Source organism: Apodemus sylvaticus, chromosome 3 (genome assembly GCF_947179515.1).
Source record: "Apodemus sylvaticus chromosome 3, mApoSyl1.1, whole genome shotgun sequence".
Classification (NCBI taxonomy): domain Eukaryota; kingdom Metazoa; phylum Chordata; class Mammalia; order Rodentia; family Muridae; genus Apodemus; species Apodemus sylvaticus.
In genome coordinates this window covers 45,950,638-45,967,014 of record NC_067474.1, presented here as the reverse complement: position 1 = coordinate 45,967,014, position 16,377 = coordinate 45,950,638, and the positions used below count along the sequence as shown (strand labels likewise).

Sequence of the window (16,377 nt, the reverse complement as noted above, 5' to 3'; positions counted from 1 at the left end):
GCACTCTGTATTTGCATATATGCGTGTGCACATGCATGCATAAGTGTGTGAGTGTGTGTGCACGCCTGTAAGAATAAAGAAGAGGTAATGAATTGGGGGCACACTGAAGGTAAGAAAGGAAAGGTGAAATGATATAATATAGTACTCATATATGAAATTCCCTCAAAAAATTTAAAGTCCTGAAAACAGACCATATAAGTAACTTTATAGAGATTAAACAGTCTTATATATTTACAAACACACACACACACACACACACAAACACACACATGCAACAACAATTAACGAAAAACAAAAAGGCCATGATTTTAAAAGAGAACAAGGAGGGGCATGAGAGGGTTTGGAGGGAGAAAAGGGAAAGGAAAAATGATGTAATTATATTAACTTAAAATAAATTAGAAATAATTTATAAAAAACAATACAAAAGGGCACAACTTTTTTAAAAAATGCCTTTTTAATGCTGATTTGTAACCATAGACAACACATAAACTGTAAGCAATGAGAAAGTGAGGTGGATTTCCAGGTCTGACAGCTTAAATATCCCATATGAAAGTCTGGAATGCTTTACCAGTCAGCTGGATGCTAAAGCAATGGAACCTCACACTCTAACAGCAGAGGGTCAGAAAGATCTGCGACATAGACTATTTGTGTCTGAACCCTCGGAGGAAATGGAGCCCACATATGTGGGGGGCGTTTCAGTACAGTTTAGATTCTTGAACGACTAGTGTATTCCTAACACACACACACATGAACTATGACACAGAGGGTCACCCAGAGGGTAAGTGGGAACCTGTGAGTGTAGTTCCCCGTGACGGTGTGGTCTTCACCTGTTTGCTTCACCTACATTGATATCCACTTGGCTGCAAAATGATGTCTTCCGTAGGTGGCAGCAACATAAACACTTCCACAGTGTTTTAAGGTTTCTAACCAAAAGCAACTGGGGGAGGAAAGGGTTTATTACATCTCACAGCTTGATCTACCATCCAGGGAAGTCAAGTCAGGAGATAATGGCAGGAACCTGGAAGTAGAAACTGGAACAGAGACCACGGAGGGGTGCTGCTCACTGGCTTGCTCCTCATGGCTTGCTCAGCCTGCTTCCTTATAGCACTTAGGACCCCCGGCCCAGGGACGGCACCATCCTCAGTAAGTTAGGCCTGCCTATGTAGTCAAGAAAACTCACCCCAAGCTGGTCTTTTCTCCATTGAAGTTCCCTCTTTCAAACTGACTCTAGCTTGTGCCAAGCTGACAGAAAACTAGCCAGCAACACAGTCAGAAACCAGGAATCACCTGATTCTGGTGCTGCAAGATAAACTGGGTCAGTGGGACAAACTGCTGGACCAGGCAACAAAGCTGTGTGCACTAAGATCCTTACTGTGGCCTTCAACTACCTGCAAGGCCAGCACCTAGAAAGGGGACAGTCACACCAAGGAAGAGCTCACCAATTTTCTAGTCTCTCCATTCAGAGCACAAGTGTCCTTCCCCACTGTCAAATCCCACGCTTTCGACAACCTGCTCTCCACAGCATCTTTTCTGTAGCTGGAAACACCTACATTCTCATTTCCCTCCTACTCCCACCCGTGTCATCTGTTGTCGAACCATCCATCCTGGCTTCATAGACAGCCCCAAGAACATCTGTATCCGCACCCTCAAATCCCTCACCTTCAATTTTAATCTTCCAGCAAAGCGTTCTTTCATTCAGCATCTTGTCTTCATACTTAACGCATTCAAAAATGTGCATTTCCTGCTCAAGTGCTACCATCCCAGAGGGAAAAAAAAAGAAAGAAAAAAGAAAGAACGTCTCTATAGCTCTCATTTATTTCTACAGCACCAGAATCCGCAGGCACTCGGGCACCAAATCCACAATATTTTTGCACTCTCTGTCTTTGTCTGTCTGTTTGTCTTCATGTCCAATTCCAATCACTCACCGAGACCTGCTGATTCTTTATATTGCATCTCTGGCTCTCACTGCCTTCCTGCTCAACGTAACTACCGTCCTCTTCTCTCTGATGTCCCCTCTTCTCCGGCTACCCAGTGTGCTTTCCGCCATTACCACCATCCCAATCTTCCTGATCTCCCCGGCTCTGAGCCTCGGTACCACCCAAGAAACGACTTGCAAGGCTCGGCAGCTAGAAGGGGGTCGGCAGGGTAGCTATGGGACCTCAGGGTCCTGCTCTGCACCGCAGGACCGGCACTAATGTCCGCATGCCTCGTCTCCTCTTTCCTACAGTGGACTCTGAAGAAGAGATCAGCAATAGCGTGGGTAGAACCTGGAGCCACGGTGACCTGGGTGCCACACATGGAGAGCTCTAGCAACAGGCTTCTCAAACCACTGTGGTTGTGCCCATCCTGGTTTTGCTACTGGCTCTCCCTAGGTGGCGTGCCCGGTACAGAAACCCTTCTCTCGGGGGCTCCATCCAAATGTCACATTGTCATCCACTGTCACTGCTCCATCCAATCCATACCCAGCCTGAGACTCCCCTCTGATTATTCCAGAGGCTCTGGCTTTCTCTGAATGATAGCTGCCTATTCCTGGCTCAAACTGTTGTTTAGATTTTCAAGTGTGGCCAGCAAGCAACGTGCCCAAACCAAACAAGCAAGGGTGTGAGGGCTGTGCTTCAGTGCTGGAGCCCAGTGGAGTGCCACTGGGCGTGCGGCTGCTTTCTCAGGGTCCTCAGAGACCAAGTCCCAGTCCAGCTGGGAAGGCTCCAATCACATCCGGAGACCTAAACAAGTAAGCCCATCCAGGTAGCTGTAAACCCTCGCAGGCCGCCAGCTCACAGATCGCCTGCCCTCCAGGCAGAGCCACCAGGAAATGAGAGGCAAGGCTAAGGCTTGCGGGCTGCATAGGAATCCTTTCCAAGACCAAAGACTGTGAGTGCTCCGAAATGGGCGTTGCCACATCTATACTAAATAACGGCTTATAGCTCCATCACTAAAGGCATGACCACACGCAGTCTGCCTAGAACTTGCCCTTACTTCCTGTTCTAATGAAAGAATATATTATCCACCTAACCTTTACCTAACTTTTATATGATACTGAGGCTTTTTTTTTTAAAAAAGATTTGTTTTTGCAAAAATCCAAAAAGTCCACCCAAAAGAAGAACAAAGGGGTGGGGAGCTTGCCACACAGAGAATTTGCTAAGATTTTGTTTTATACCTAAAAAGGTAATTTTTCACCACAACCTTAGTCATAGACCTGCAGCAGACAGATCAGAAGCAGCGAAAGATAACGTGGCAATAGACAACCTGGTGGATGCGCCCCGGGGCCCCGGGTTCAGGTGCCGGTGCCAGGGCTCACAGGACTGGCTGGCGGAAGTGGGCGCTGTACCCTTATCCCGCCCCCGCCTGACCACCTGCGGCAGCCAGGGAGGAAGCAGGCAACCCCCGCACATCTCCAGCTGCATCTCAGCAGCCACAAACTACGCAGGCGTCTTCTGATAGAGCCAAGGTTCTATCAGAAGCATCGGTGTGAAAGGGGGTGGGGGCGGGATCATCAAGTCGTGACGAGTAACCTGTGCTATTCAGATTCTATCACCAAGCTGTGAGGCTGGGTTAAAGGGGGGGACCCCCTCTAAATATACCGACATGGGCACGCAGGGGCCCTGTCTGGCATCAACTTCTTGTGGCTCTTAAAGGCTGAGGTGAGGCAGCCAATGTTTAGGGAGAGGGCGAAGAAGGCCAAGTGGCATCCCTGGGACCTTCCAGTCGTGCCTGACACATCCACTGACAAATGGAAATGTCTGTATCTCCAAAGCAGGGGGTGCCCTTCCTAATCCCCCACTCAGTAAGGGCCCAGCAGCACAGCGCCCGGCACAGAACAAGTCTGGGTGAACGCAGTTTGGAGCACAGTCATCTGAGGAAGTGGTACAGAAACCCAGGAGTCATGTAGGTGACAAGAGGGCAGGAAAGGGGCCAGACTAGAGGCCAGCTTTTAAGTGTCTTTGCTCTACCTGGATAATTTGTATCATTCCTTTAAACAGCTAAAGTAAAATGTGCCTGCACTGTAAACTGTGGAAGAGTGCACCTGCTCGTCAAACGTGACTTGAAAACTGGCTTTTTAACCTCTCTGGGTACTCTCATTCTATATTAAAAAATAAGAAAGTTAAAGGTCTTACCACAACTTAGAATTCTTTGAAATAAAAAGAAAAATCACCAATGAACATTAAAAATGGGATCCAAACTCTACCTAGTATCCCCAGTATCTAAAACCAACATAGAGACACAACCTCCAACACAAGGCCCTGTGCTAACAGGTACACACATAGAGTTGGAAAGGGACTGTGCTAAGCTAATGTCACATTCTCTACAATTAGTTTAACTTTGCCACTACTGATTGGCATGGTGTCCTTGTCCAGGAAGGCCCCAGACCATCCTTCAAATGACTAGCTTTCTGACTTTATTGGAGTTGAATTTTAACTCCAACCACATAAGGCTGCCCAATATTCAATGTGACTTAGTCATCTGGTAAGAGGCTGTAGTTCCCGAAAATAAACCCACACATTATAAACTCATATCAGAGTCAAAGTCACCTAGGTAGTCATAAAGTTATAAACCACATGGCCACTGTACCTGTGCCTGCTCCTCCGGTCCTTCCCAGAGCACTCAGTAGAGAGTTCTGCATACCGAATGAACAAGCAAGCAAGACACCTGAGGAAATCTAGCCTTGCATCTTAGCCGGTTACTAGTCTGGTAGGCTGTGGTCAAATTTAGAAATGATTCCTGAAGAATCTTGTTAATGGAGAAGTAAGATTTTTTTTTTAGGCATTTAAAAAATGTATTCTTCGACAATTTCATATATCTATACAAGGTGTCTGATCATCTATACCCCAAGGCCCTCCCTCTCTACTAACAAAATTTAGATAGTATTCAAATTCAATCACCTAAAAAGGAAGAAAATCTTGCTGCAAATTAAACATAATTGTTTGTAAGGGCCGGAGGGGATGGATGAATCCAAGGAATCTGTGTCTTCCAGACACAGCAGGACTGATGTGCATACAGACTTCACAAACCATGGCATCGTGCAGAGGGCCTGCACAGGTTCAAGCCAGACAGGGTCCAGGCACTGAGGGGGAAGCTGACATGGGCTCCCACACCAATCAAGAAGCTGTCTGCAACGGATACCTACTGGCAAAGGGAAAAATCAGTTTTCTCCCAGGGAGTCTCGCTGGGTTTATTAACCATACCACAGGACAGTCCCTATCCCCAGAAGGAGATGGCCAACTCATCAAAATGAACTCAATGACATTTTTGTAGACTTTTTGTCTTATTTTGCTTTGTTTGGGTTTTTTTTTTTTGTCTTTTTAAAAATTTTTAACTTTCGTATTGGATACTTTATTTACATTTCAAATGTTAGCACATCTCCCAGTTTCCCATACCTGCCCCTGCTTCTATGAAGATGCTCCCCCACTCACCTACCCCTGCCTCACCACCCTGGCACTACTCTGGGGCACCAAGCCTTCACAGAATCCAGGGCCTCTCCTCCCACTGATGACAGACAAGGCCATCCTCTGCTACATATGTGGCTGGAGCCGTGAGTCTCTCCATGTGTGTTCTTTGGTTGGTGGTTTACTTAATGATATTTATTTTGGTGGATTTGTGTTATGTGTGAGTTTCTTGGTTTTGATGTTATCTCTTAAGAGAAAAGACTAGAGTTTGGTGGGTAGGGAGGTAAGATGGATCTTGGATCTGGGAAGAATTGGGAGACGGCAAAACATGATCAAAGTGAACTGCATGGAAACATCTCAATTAAAATGATTTTAAAACATAATGACCCTTCATGAAGATTATTAAAATGTCTGCAACTCCTTTCCACCTTACAAAACCAACTTAATCTACTTTGTCTCCTCCCCATGCATACACAAAACATCTAAGCCAACGTCCAAGGATGAAACAGATGTGGCAATGTGTCTGAACGAACAGCTCGCGGTTACACAGCCTCAAAGAGCATGCGTGTGTGAGACATCACCTCCAGGTTTACCATGCTCCCCATACAAGAGAGCACACTTTAGATCTAGTTTTAAGTTACTTAAGGAACTTTTTATTTTGGAAATTCATGACCATCACGCTGAGCTTCAGTTCTGCTGTGAACATCATGGGTGTGGGTGACTAAATCACACAAAGGGGAAAGAACCAGTGAGTCTCAGATTCCAACTCTTCTTCAGTCCAAAGGAGAGCTGGCAACGTATTTAAGGGAAGATGGTCTTCTGAAGGGGAACAGAGAGCTATTTTATCTGCCCACTCTACAACCTGAAGAATAGGAAGTATCTGGATAACTACTATAAAACACTCAGATTCCATACCTCCCTGTACAGTCAGAGCTGTAACGTCCATGTAGCATGTGATTTGTTTGTTGTTTGGTTGTTTGGTTGAGACAGTGCACTAACCCTGTAGCTCAAAGCTAACTTTGAACTTAGAGCAATCCACCTGCCTCAGCCTTCCAAGTCCCAGGACTAAGTGTGTGTCATTTGCATGTTTTTCTTCAGTAGTTTAAAAAGGTATACAGAATAGTGGTCTGCTTTGGAATTTCTCTTACACACAGAACACATTTGAAGACATTAACAGAGACACTCAAAGCAAACATTCAATCCTACAGAGTAAAAAGCAGAAAACACAATGGTTTCTTACATGCATTCCAACGGCTGTCCATATACGCGATCGACCTAACTTTACATGGGGGGAGGGGAAGAAATCATTGCAGAAGTAATTCAGCAGCACTAATACTAAAATGATACTGTCGCCATGGGAACTGGTATTTTCAGTTACACATGTGGCTTAATAAATAAAAGCATTAAGAGTTAGTAGGGATCCTAGACACACTCAGTCTCTCCAGGGCTAACAAAGATGTGATCACCATGGAGATGAAATGACTTGGGACTGAGGCAGCGTGTCTGAGAGCACCGGTAACACTGATGGGGGAGCTGGATCTGGGGTCTGGATCTTAAGGCTCTGGTCTAAACGGTCCAGCACTCTTACTGTGACCCTAAGGGGACATCCCCTTAGGTAAAAGTCGGGTTCCACTGATACTCTCAGAGGCTCTGGGAGAAGCCAGAGGAATGTCTCTAATCTGCACTTGAATCAGTTCTCATGACCCAGATGTAAGGGTTACAGTCATCCCTGCTGATGTCATCCCACTGTTCAGATCTGGCAATTGTCTTGTATAAATTTTAAATGACAGACCAGACCCGAACTAATTTCAGAAAATAACAATGCAGAAATACTTCAAAAATTCTATTATCTAAAAAAAGTTACACACAAAATACAAAATACACACATTAAAAAAACTAACATCCTTGATAAGACCTCTCTGTATCCTAGCCATCACTTGTGGCACGTGTGTGTGTGTGTGTGTGTGAATTTGTATTTGAGTGTGTGTGTCTGAGAGTGTATCTTCATGAGTGTATGTGAATGTGTGTTGGAGTATGTGTATCTGAGAGTGTGAGAATGAATGTGTGTATGTATATGTGTGAGTATCTATGGGTGTGTGTCAGTGTATGAGTTTGTGTGTGCATGTGTGTGTGTACTGATCACAATATTGATTCCTGTTACAGTTTTGCCCACTGTGTCTATCTGTAAGTGATGTGCTTAGTCTCCCATGCTGCTGAACTCACCATGGATAAACTCATCCTATACATATTATTCTCTGTCTTATTCTTTTCATTCAACTCAGATTCACCCACTCATGCATTCTGTTGGGTTCAGTAAATACAGAGGCTTTAGTACATGCCCCGTCAGCACAGCACAAACTGCTCCATCGTCCCAGCAGCCTAGGGGCTGCCATTTTCCTGACCTACAGATGCTTAAGGAAGGAGGAGCAGAGCCACAGTCTGCTCCTTGCTGCTACCACAGGGCAGTGCTGTTCCTCCACAGTCCCCCAGATCCATTGGTTCATTTCCCTCTCCAAATAGTATCCAATACACAGACAGAGCAATATGCACTGACACAGTCTAAGCTTAGTATTCGAGAGAAGGTTTATGCAATATGCCTGTCATTGCTTCCTGAGGTACACAGGTTAAGGGTTTTTCTTGGCCATACATTTAGAGTGAAGACTGCTGAGCTGTAAGGTGTTTACCTATTGAGCTTGATCAGGAGAATATAAACTTCTCCAGCCTAATTGTGCCAAGTTATAGTCTTACCAACCACATTCAAGACCCCCACCAACACATGGCATCATCTGATTTTTAAATGTCTGCCAATCCAGACAGCATGTAATGATATGTTATTATGTCTTTAATCTGCATGTGCTCGACTGTCAATAAGGCCTGGGATCTCTTGATGCATTTGTTAGTCATTTGGCTTTCGTATTTTGTGAAATTATATTGGATTATCTATGTTTTTCTTATTGATTCATGTGTTTGCTTTTTACATATGCTAGGCCTATCCAATATATAGGCCACCAATATCATCTACTATTTTGGGTTTGTTTTCTCATTCTTTGTGTTGTCACTAGTGAGCATTCAGTGTTTTTGCAAATAATAATGCTGAAAGGCTCCTTGTGTGACTTTAACTTATTATTGCTTTTAATCCCAGCACCAGGGAGGCAAAAGTAGGTGGATATCTGGGTTTGAAGCCAGCCTGGTCTATGGAGCCAGTTCCACGACAGCAGGGGCTACACAGAGAAACCCTGTCTTGAGAAATCACAAAATAAAATTTAAAAAAATTAAAATTAAAAAAAAAAAGAAAAAGAATTGCCAAGGTCTACAATTAGAATCCTCCATCTCTCTCTAAGCAGTGTATTTTCAGGAGGTCTAGTTTGTGAACAGTCCAGAAAAAGCCTTTTGCTGGGCATGGTGATCCCAACCTTTAATCCACTACTCAGGAGGCTGAAGCAGGAAGATCTCTGTACCTTTTAGGCGAAGTTAGTCTACACAGCGGGTTTCAAGCAAGCCAGAGCTACAGAGAGAGTCCCTTTCTTAAGGAGGGAAGGGCAGGATGCTACTAACAGTCAACGTGGACTACTAAGGTGGTGAACCTGAAACTGCAAGCAAGACCAATGGGAACGAAGGACCCTTCAGCAAATCCCCCGCCATCTTGAGGACATGTAATTCCAGCTCTGCTCTTCAGAGTGTTCCTTCCCTTCAGTCCTTGCTGTCCTCTCTCTCTGTCCAGCTCACACCACAGTGATCTCTACCATCCCCTCGGGCCCCTGGGCACACATGACTGTCATGAAACAAGACACGCCATCTTTAACATCCACCAGTCTGTCTCTAGAGCCTGTCATTTACAGAGTTCTGCTTAACAGTGCCCTGGACGAAGAGCAGGCCTGCAGTGTGTCAGCTCATGCCCATTCAAAATGTAGTTTTAGAATCAACTTTAAAAATTTCAGAACCAAAATACAATTCGCAATTTGGGAAGCCGTGCAAAATAAAAATACACCTGAAGTCTCAGGGTGGGAACAGGTTTTAAGAGCTTTAAATATCTTGCTGAGGAGTCTGTGCTTTCTCTGTGGGCAGAAAAACACAGCAGGTGGGATTTAGAACCAGAGCTGTTCATTCACTCTCTCCATCCCTCCGCTCCTGAGTAGCCCTGATGTGAGACCTAGAGAAGCACCAGGGATAAAAGATGCAGAGTAACAGAGACAGAAGCATCGCATTAAACCCCAGAGTTCCACAGGACGCAGAAGACAAAAGATCCATTGTAAGAGAAGTTTCCGAGAGGCAAGACTGACATAAACCTTTATTTAATTAAAACAAAGCAAACAAACAAAAAAAACCTCCTGTGAGAAGCTGGCCAAGAGGCTCAGTGGTCAAAAGCAGGTGCTGTGGGGGACAGTTCCCAGCAGCTCCCATGTCACACGTCAGGTGGGCGGCTCACAGCCACCTCACATGCACACATGCACACATACATTTGTTTGTTTGTTCATCATATTCTCATTCTCCCTCCCTCCTCCTTTCCCCTCCCCTCCCCCCTCTGCCCTCTCTCCTTCCCTCTCTCATCCTGCGGTGAGTATTGTGTGTGAAGGGTTCACTTCCCTGGCCAGGCAGAGAAGGTGTGAAGGCCTGCACGCAGCAGGTCAGGACACACACACACACCCTGCACATTAAAAGGGGAAATGGCTAGAAAGCAAAACAGTGTAGGAATGTAAGCAGACCCTCTCCTCCTGATCCTGGAGATTCCCCTGTTCTAACTACAGAGTCTTTGTAAGCAAAGCACTGACAGAAAGGCCTGCAGGAAAACCCAACCAAACTAGCAGGAGAACAAGAAGGCCCCACATGATGACTGAAGCAGGCTGGCTGGCCCTCAGGACAGCGGCAGCCCTGGCTGCGGAAACAGGCAGCGTGCTTCCTCGGCTGTGGCTGACTCTCATTTTCTGTGAACCCCCTTGCTGGAATCCTTTGACAGTGACTCACAGGGCAATGAGGCTACTCAGCAAGCCCACAACCCTTCACAATAGACCGTGTAGGAGGCGCCCAGCTCCTGTGGTCGGTTCAGTTTTTCCCTTTCTGCATTCTGGGAGGGTCTGCTTTTCAGCCACACTTCCCTCACAACACAGCCCTGGAGGCAACGCTTAGTGCACAGATTTCTGAGCGATGAAATAATCCACTTTGGTTTCTTAGTCATAGTGAAACTAAAAACAGTAAGACGAAAAAACAACGGGGTCACCATCACACCTACAAAAACACAATTTCATACTCTGGTGACATAAAGAGGTCAGGGGGGAAAAAGCTCAAACTAACATTTTCCAACCTTTCACTGTGAGCAGGGGCTAAAACCACATGTTTTGAAGGGCTCACACTGTGTTATTATTAGAAGTCACAATTCTATTGATACTGATGAGTCACCCCTTATCAGCGGAAACCAAGAGCGACCATCAGCGTATGCTACAGTCACTGCGGCTTTCTCTTTATTACTGGTCTGAGAGCCCTCGGGAAAGCTTCTCGGGGCTCCAGGAGGCTCTGTCTCAGCCCCTGCAACGCCTCCCTGAGCCAGCTCAGCTCCTTAGCATCTCCGTCTGGGAGTCTAGGATGATCTGATCAACTCCTCTCCACAAAAGGAAGTTTATGTAGCGACCTCAGAAAAACAGCATTTCACACTTTCCGATGAAATACCCAAACCGAGCTATGTAAACAAAACCGGCAGAGGGAGTCGGCTAAATCCAGCGGCGGCATCTTCCGACCCAAGGCTTTGTTTTTGTTTTATATCAACAGCCAGCAAAAGATGCAAAGGAAGGCCCGTGGTCACCAAGGGACTTGGCTTGTTGTCACACCCCTTTACTGCCCTGCCTCCTGTCTCTGCTGCCTACAGAGGGGAAGTGGGCCAGGTTTCTGTAACACCAAGAAGCCCATTTCAAGTTTTAGGAAGTCCTTGGGGGTACAGCAGGACCTCTCTGTACGCATTTGCCTGGGTTTGAAGATTCCCAAACCAATAATGTGAAAGTCAAGTTTTTCCAGAAATTGTGCCCTAGGCTGTCCCTACTTTCCCACCAGCCAGAGGCTGTGCTGGGAGGAGGGAAGAAGATCCCAGCCAGTTCACAGTGATCACAGACCCAAAGGCAGCGGCCTCCCACCCTTCCCAGCCCACGCTGGCCCTGAGCCCTGCAGAGCGGCCAAGGGAGCCCCACAGCCCCGCAGGCAGGCGCATGAGTCAGCAGGCCCGGCGCTGGTGGGAAGTGCTGACTGCTCAATACTCTGGCAGGTAGAGGTACACTGTAGGGCGAAACAAAACTGGGACACACAAGGATCTCTGCACCACCACCCCGCCCCCGCAGCCGCCCAGTTATTATTTCCTCTGTTAGAACCAAACACGCAGATAATCTACACCCTGGCTCAAAAAGAAGTAATGACCAATAATAATCAGTAGTGGCAATAAAAAAAAAAAAAAAAAAAAAAAAACAACCAAATACCAACCAACTCACTTTCCGTGTGTTTCGATGTGTGGAACAGCTGCATTCAAATCTCTCGAGCCAGTTAATTTTAACTGGCTTTAATTTTAACTAGATTTAACTGCTTTCCCTCTCCTCTGACAAATCAAAATAGCTGCATGCCGACCACAAGAACTGGTAAACGAAGCACAGTTCCTGTTTTTCGGAAGAGACTTGCATTCAAAGCCACATACGAGGTGTTTAACATACGTGGGGATTGAAGGACTGAAGGAGGGCGACTGAAACTCAGGCACTAACTCAGGCCCCGTGCCATCTCATGCCAGACCCCGACCACATGCCTTCAGCTCTCTCTCTCTCATTTAACACAGAATCCCAAAGTCCGGACCGTCGGGTGTCTGGAACTCAGGACGCATTTCCTCAAAGCCAAGTGCTACAGGCCCTTGTGGGAGCGAGGCAGGACAGCCCGTAGAACACACCAGGGCTTAAAGCGTGCATTCCAGGTTGTCAGGAAATACTACAGTGACCTACGGCAACGACAGCACCAAAATAATGAAGACAGCCCCCACCTCCCCACTCCCAACCCACTGTGTCTGGGAAAATGTCTAATTAGCAGAGAACGGAGGACCAAGTCTTCCAAGAGACATCTGCACAAAGGGGAAAGAAAGGTACTGATAGTTATCTTCTATTGGGTCGGATAGGACGCTTCTAAGACAATTTTAGTCCCAGGAGGAAGAGGCTGAAGGTGAGGAGGAGAACAAAGAAGAGAAAGGCTGGATGACTGGGAAGGAGGTTGAGGAAAGGGGGAGGGGTGGAGAGGAAAGGAGAGGGAGAGAGCGAGGGATGGAGAGGAAAGGAGAGCAGGAGGAAGGGGGAGGAAGACTCAGCAAGAGTTGAAATAAGAAAGAGAAGGAAAGGGTTCTGAGAGCCGTGGCGTCAGGGGAAAGGATGCCACGGAGGTATATTTATACTCGGGAACTAGAGCGCATTCTCCACTGGACTACCCTTCTGCAGAAAAACCACTCCACACCAGGTCCTACATCAAGGATGAGGAAGACGGAGTCCAGCACAGTTCCAGAGGCTGGCGCTAGATGGCGCCACCGACCCAACCTAGCATGGTTGCTGGAGGGGTGGAAAGCACCTCTGACTTCAACCCCAGGAGTTGTTTACCAGGCAAGGACTTTATCTAAAACAAGCACCACTCACTTAACCCATCAGCCTCTCTTCACGTCCAGATAGCACCACTGTGCTAACAGAAGAAGAGGTCAAACTAATTCTGAAATAATTTCCTCAGCCTATCTGTATCAGTGAAACGGGAGGGTGGGGGCAGGACAGAATGGTGGAAGAGGTTGAGTGCAGCCTTCCCGCACCATAATATTCACGAATTCAAGGATGATCTCAGAGGGTTTTTGCCATTAACTGGCAAAAATACCAAATCCTTGGCCATGGTGTTGGATTGGTTTAAATGTCATGTGACACACCTGTGACCAGCTGAAGTGTTCAAATCCAGCCTCTCCCAGGTGAAGCTCCCAGACAAACATATCATGAAAAATCAGCTGAGTTTTACATCTTCATTTTACTGTGGTTTGTGTCCCCCGATCGGCCTATCTCCACTTCCTGTCAGTGCCGGGCTCATGACAGCCCCCCCTCCCCCCCCCCCCCCCCCCCGTTGCTCACCGTGGCACTCCATCCGCAGATGACCGCGTCCTCTCTTGCATACTTCTTCGCCTGTCTCCCGCTCAAATGATGACATCTCACAAAAGCAATGCCCTGGGTGTGCTGGACAACAGATTTCCTCATAAACCTCTATTTATACAATCCCTTTCGGATACTGGCTTGAGGTCAGAAGGGCAGGAACTGGCTATCACACCAGGTGGCCAAAAGGCAGCCAACAGAGTGTGACATGGAAGTGGCTGCAAGAGGATTCTGGGAACTGATGGCAACATGACTGCCTAGCCTCCTTACGATCCTGATAAGGACTGTTGTCCCCGAGGCTAGTTATCCCATGGCATGTGTGCAAAGCAAGGGTTAATTTGAAATGTGTCTACATTTTTCCTCTCACTGAATGGTAATAATATCTTTCACAGATAATTTTTTTTCCTTCGGTTTGACTCTTCAGGGTTTATTCATTTGCATAATATGGAATCTTGAACCCGTATAGAATATTCTACAAATCAATGCGAGCAATTCTCACACTAAATCAGCAGCTTTAATTTAAGCTCATCATTGTTTGCATGGAAATCTTCATGCACTCATCTGCTTGATTTTTTTAATCACTTAAAACCTCCAACACTGACACACTAAGTATCTCCGCATTTAGCTATCTCCGAATTTTGAACTCGCTGCTCAAAGAGATGAGCCGCAGTGCATTCATACGCATCATCATTTCCCAAGCCCAGCCTTCCCCGAGCTCTTAGTGTTCAGGCAGCCCCAAGAAAGCCTCTTGACTGAAGTGTCAGTGTGGTGTCCAGCCCAGGCAGCGTGAAGGAAGCTGAGTAAGCAGTCCGAGCTGTGACCCTCGCAAAGCCAGGTAACTGGGACCCTTGCCAAGCAGAGTCCTTCAAACCCATTCAGATCTCCAGTTGAAAGTTGCAACATGCTAATCTGGCAAGATAATCTCTTCCTGAAACTGCCTAGAATGGGGACAAAGGTTACTACTCTCGGTCACTGCTTGCTAACGTTCCCAATTAGGAACGCTAATGGAATCGGTCATGACAGCCGTTCTTCCTCAAAGGTAGAGTGGTCCCAGGATTAGAAGAATCATTGCTTTTATTTTTTTTTTCCCTTTCCCTCACCAAAAACCTCAAATGGCAACTTCTTCACCCATCAGGAGGACGGGAGTGTGAAGAACAGAGATAAACCCCAGGGATGGAGGAACGGGCTCCATGTTCTACCTCTTTATCTCTGGCTTTCCCGTGTTATCACTTTTACTTTCGGATCCTAAAGCACGTACTAAGTCAGATCCGAGGAACACAGTTATTAGAAAGTGAATCACAACGCTGACTGACATTCAACTCAGGCTCCCAGAGAAACTGTGTTTACAAGTTTATCTTCTGGATAGATGTCAAGAGAACAGCCAGTATTTCCGAGTGAGTTGCCTAAATATCCACTTCTGATGTCAGCAACGGAGGTCTCGCTGCATATGAAGAACTAACTGGAGAGGGGGACACACAGCATGGTGACCACTGCATGTCTCAGATACCCCCAGTCCAGTCCCTGTTTTCTCAAGCACTACCTGCTGCCACTTATGATTCTATTCTAGGTTATTAGGATGACTGAGTTTGTGCAAGCAACGTACATACAGGGAAAAAAACAGAGGTGTCTTAGCATGCATTCCAGTTGACCTGTCTTAAATAGGTACTATCACTCTATATAAGTTAAGCTTCCAAGAAAAGCCCCAAATCATTCTTATTGCAAATCCTACTCTACCTTCCTTTCTCCACTGATCTGGAAAGGTCGGGGCTTTGCACAGGTCTAACACATGACATTTGACCAAAGGAAATGTCCATGTAGCTTCTGGTCATTCAGATGTTATGTTAAAATGCTCAAAGTAACAATGTTAACTCAAACGTTATCTTGTACTTTTTTTCCAAGTATGAACATGAGTGTACTTTGGGCAATTAGCAATTCTGTTTTCATCCAGTTCTAAAGGCAGTGGTAAATAAATCAATTCTGGACTCTGTAGACAAGACTATCATTTGCCAAAATGGCCCCAGGGGTTACACCGTGGGTTGCACAATACTCCAAAGGGCCAAAGATAGTTGTGAATTAATAGGATTAGGAGGCTGGAGGAAAATAGCAAGCCCCGGGTTTTAAATGGCCTTGTTTGAAACTCAGACCCATGGTTGGGGAGCACCTCCATCCGTCTGAGCAGAGGAGGGTGGCATGCCTCCCCTGTACACAAGTTACAATGTGCTATCTGCACCAACTAGAAAGACTTCCAACTACATGTACTTCTTAAGGGCCAGGGCAGGGCCTGGGTCACCAGCCACAGTAATAGACACTACATCTCTGTGATGAATGCATGTGACTTTGCCTTTAAAGATTATAGTTTCTGTTCACATGACCTACTTGATAGCATCTATAAACAGTACTATCTGGGACGAAAATTAAAACTGCTAACAATCTATGGCTTCTAGGCTAGGTGGTGGTGGTGCATGCATTTAATCCCAGCACTTGGGAGGAAGAGGCAATCTCTGAGCTTGAGGAACAGCTTGGTCTTCAGAATGAGTTCCAGGACAACCGGAACTGAACAGAGAAACTCTGTCCAGGAAAACCGGAGGTGGGAAAAATCTATGGGTCCTGGAACACTTGTGAAGTTAGCGAGCACACATGCTCGCCCTCTCCTCATGCTGGTGGAATGGGAAGTCACTATTGGAGTCCGAGAAGGTCCACAGGTTAGACTGCAAAGTCCCCACAAACTTCTGACCTATCTGCATAAAGGGGAAGCCTGCCTGTATGAGGGGCAGGCTCAGGAAGGATCAGCGGGGCTAACACCTGGGAAAAGAAGAGGAGGGAAGCTGAGGCAGGGCCACAGAGGAGCTGGCCAGGGGCAATGGCTT

The 16,377-nt window shown here is 46.4% G+C and overlaps 1 protein-coding gene across 7 annotated transcripts in view; it reads right to left on the bottom strand.

The window, feature by feature from the left end:
- The window catches only part of Bach2 (BTB domain and CNC homolog 2), a 353,635-nt gene that overhangs the window by 315,367 nt on the left and 21,891 nt on the right, over nucleotides 1–16,377 (bottom strand). Inside the window, exon 1 of one of the 7 annotated variants that reach the window (XM_052176179.1) lies at nucleotides 11,852–12,149. The exons of the other annotated variants lie outside the window; for them this stretch is intronic. The gene's annotated coding sequence lies outside the window, so the exon portion shown is untranslated. Of the gene's footprint in view, nucleotides 1–11,851; nucleotides 12,150–16,377 lie in introns of those variants that run through there. 7 annotated transcript variants of the gene reach the window in all.